This window comes from Gossypium arboreum, unplaced genomic scaffold (genome assembly GCF_025698485.1).
Source record: "Gossypium arboreum isolate Shixiya-1 unplaced genomic scaffold, ASM2569848v2 Contig00190, whole genome shotgun sequence".
In the NCBI taxonomy this organism is placed as follows: Eukaryota; Viridiplantae; Streptophyta; class Magnoliopsida; order Malvales; family Malvaceae; genus Gossypium; species Gossypium arboreum.
This window is the reverse complement of record NW_026440309.1, coordinates 86,069-89,864: the sequence shown is the minus strand read 5'-3', so window position 1 is coordinate 89,864 and position 3,796 is coordinate 86,069. Positions and strand designations below refer to the sequence as shown.

The 3,796-nt window shown below is 36.7% G+C and overlaps 1 non-coding gene across 1 annotated transcript; it reads left to right on the top strand.

Annotated features, from left to right (window-relative positions):
- Positions 1-2,195: 2,195 nt before the first annotated feature.
- LOC128288285 (small nucleolar RNA R71) lies at positions 2,196-2,303 on the top strand. Its single transcript, XR_008278720.1, has one exon. It is a non-coding gene; the product is annotated as a small nucleolar RNA R71 (small nucleolar RNA).
- Positions 2,304-3,796: the final 1,493 nt, after the last annotated feature.

Sequence of the window (3,796 nt, the reverse complement as noted above, 5' to 3'; positions counted from 1 at the left end):
ACACGACCATGGTGATTTATCGTAACCTATGTTTGAGGAAATCCTTGCCTTGTTTCCACACGTTCATAAGCACGCCCGTGTGGCTGGCCGTGTGATCTTTAGAAGACCTGTGTTTGATAACTTACTTAGTATTTAGATGGTAAAAACTCTAAAATTTAAAGAAATTAATATTGTTAGTGCTCGGGGTGCCTCCCGAGAAGTGCTTATTTATAGTCTGAGCTCGACTTACCCCTTTGGTGTGTGATCATAGTGGCTCGAAAAGTTTATACTCCTCATCCTTGATATCAATTTCATCAACATAAGGTTTAAGTCGAGTATTGTTTACCTTGAATGTGCTGAATTTGGGATGACTTACCTCGACTGTACTGTATGGAAAAATGCTGAGTACCGTAAGAGGAATTTCCTCATTTGGTTCAGAAGTGGTGATGCAAGGATTTACCGCATCTACTAATACTTTGTCTCCAATTTTTAGTTGATTTGGTGAGGTATTTAACTTGTCATGGCGTGGTTCTGGTGTATTGTGTTTTCTCAGTTTATATATCTGCCATTCGTCTAGCTCCTCAATTTGTAGCCTTCGTTCCTCATAGATGGGTCCTTTGTTGTTGTTTGAACATGGCTCATGCAGGTTCTTCGAGCTTATTTCCTGCAAAGTAAGTTGTGTCAATTGGTCAGTTTTAGTGGAATGATTTCTACAATCACTTTCAATTTTTGATGTGTTACTTGAATTACAGGCTTGAAGAGTGATTGCTTCCTCACCCACACGAAGTGTGAGTTCACTTGTAACAACATTGATAATGGTTCTAGAAATTGCTAAAAAGGGCCTCCCTAGAATCAAAGGAATGTTACTATCCTCTTCTATGTCTAGAACAATGAAACCAACTGGGAAGATAAATTTGTTAATTTTAACTAATACATCTTCAATAATACCCCTAGGAAATCTGATAGTTTTATCCGCTAATTCAATGCTCATCCTAGTTTGTTTGGGTTTCCCAAGACCTAGTTGTTCAAACATTTTGTAAGGCATAACGTTGATGCTAGCCCCTAAATCAGCCAATGCATGTTTAACATCTAAGCTACCAATTAAGCAAGGAATTATAAAACTCCTTGGATATTTTAATTTGTTGGGAGCTTATTTTGTAGGATAGCTGAACAAACTGCATTGAGCTCCACATGCGACGCTTCATCTAATTTCCTTTTATTTGCGAGAAGCTCTTTTAAAAACTTGGCTACTTTTGGCATCTGCGAAAGGCTTCAATAAATGATAACTTAATATGTAATTTCTTTAAAAGTTTAAGGAATTTACCAATTGTTCATCTGAGCTATTTTTCCTTGTTGCATTAGGGTATGGCACACGAGGTTTATATTCTGTACTTACCAGTTTTTGTTCACCTTTACCTGTACTTATTATAGTTTCTTGCTTTGGTTCTTGTCTTGGTGTGGCTAACCTTTCCTCATTTTGACTGGTGATTGCGTTGAGTTGCTCTCTTGGGTTAGATTCAGTGTTGCTTGGTAGGCTACCTTGTGGTCGTTCAAAAATCAACTTGGCAAGCTGCCTAATCTGAGTTTTGAGTCCTTGGATCGATGCTTGTTGATTTTTTAGTGCTGTCTCAATATTCTGAAAATGAGTTTCTGACACCGTTATAAGCTTTGTGGGCATCTCTTCAAGGTTCGGCTTCTTTTCCTTTTGGTAGGGTGGTTGTTGGAAACTTGGAGGTGGTAGCTGATTTCCTTGGCCTCCCCATGATAAATTTGGGTGGTTTCTCCAACTTGCATTGTAAGCATTACTATATGGATTGTTTTGAGATCGAGGATTATTACCCATATAATTTAACTGCTCATTCTCCATGTTGTGGCCATAGGGTGGATATTCTGAATTGCTCGATCCTCCGCTTGCTTCGCATTGCATTACTGGGTGAACCTGTGAAGAACCAAGGAAGCCATCAAGTTTTCTATTTAAAAGTTCTACCTGATTTGAGAGCATGGTGACCGAATCGATGTTGAAAATGCCTGCTGCTTTTGTTAGCTTTGTCCTCATGACTTGCCACTGGTAGTTTTTCAATGACATTTCTTCTATAAATTCGTAAGCCTCTTCAGGTGTTTTGTTATTGATAGTTCCACTAGCGGTTGCGTCAACCATTTGTCTAGTTGAGGGATTTAGACCATTATGAAACGTTTGAACCTGTAGCCAGAGTGCTAACCCATGGTGAGGGCATCGTCTCAAGAGGTCCTTGTATCTCTCCCATGCATAGTAAAGTGTTGCTAAATCCATCTGCACAAAAGAGGAGATATCATTACGTAATTTTGCTATTTTAGCTGGTGGAAAATATTTTAATAAAAACTTTTCGATCATTTGTTCCCAAGTAGTAATTGACCCTCGTGGTAACGAGTTCAACCACTGTTTAGCCTTGTTTCTCAATGAAAAGGGAAACAACCGAAGACGTATGGCATCGTCAAAAGCACCATTGATTTTAAATGTATCGCAAAACTCTAGGAAATTTGCCAAATGAGTATTTGGATCCTCATCCTACAAACCATCAAACTGAACAAACCGTTGTATCATTTGAATTGTGTTAGGTTTCAGCAATAACAGGTCTAACTATACTTGATTCAGTTCCTATTAAAGTAGGTTTAGCATAATCATACATAGTGCGTGGAGCAAGATTCTGATTTACTGGATTAACATCAATCGCAGGAGGTATTAGGTTTTCCTGAATTTCAGCCATTTCCTCGGTTGTGGTTTGAATATCATCCTCTCGCTCGCCCTCTGTGTATCTTAAGCTTCGCCTAATTTCTCTTTGGTTTCTGCGAACTGTGCGATCGATCACACTATCAAAAAGTAGTGGTCCCGACGGGTTTCTTCTAGTCATAAGCTATAGGAACCTGCCAGAATAAGGGAAAAAAGGAACTAGTAAAAATTAGAATAAAATTTAAATTGCAGTAAAAGTAAATGTCTAAAGTAATAAAAATCAAGTGTTCCTAATATCTTAGTTCCCCGGCAACAATGCCAAAAACTTGGTACGTGATATTCGTGACAAGTTTTAAATATTTATAATGAATCGTTCTTGAAATTAACTATTATCACGATGGAGGCAAGTGTACCTATCGAACAGTAGTATAGTTTCAGCAAGGCCGGATTGTCGAAACCAAAGGAACTAAATGTACTAGTATTAACTTTCTTTTTATTATCTAACCTAAAAATTAAAAAGGGTTTTGTTTATCTAACTAATTAATTAAACTAGGAAATCATAGAAAAGAAATTTAGGGAAAATACTTTTTGGAAAACTCGGTTGATTAAGACAATACCTAAGGAAAAATCCACCTAGACTTCACTTGTTATTTGACTCTGAATCGGACGATTTATTCATTCGACTTGATCCGTAGAAATCCCTAAGTTATATTATTATCTCTCTCTAGACTAACAACATTTAACCCTAGGTTTAATAACTAAAATCTTTTTCTAATTAATTCCCTAGGATTGCATTAACTCGATCTATAGATCCCCTTATTAGGTTTCACCCTAATCTGGAAAAATCCTGTTACCCCAATTAACTCCGCTTAATTATGACAAATTTACTCTTAGGCAGGGTCTATTCCTCCTCTGAATAAGAGCATTAACTTGAATCAATATCTTGAAATATTAAAACAAGAATTAATAACACATAATTAAGAACAAGTCAAATATTTTTCATATAATTCGGATAATAATAACAAGATTCGTCTTAGGTTTCATTCCCCTTAGGTATTTAGGGGTTTTAGTTCATACTTATAAAAGAAAACATCTCAAAAGAATAAAGAT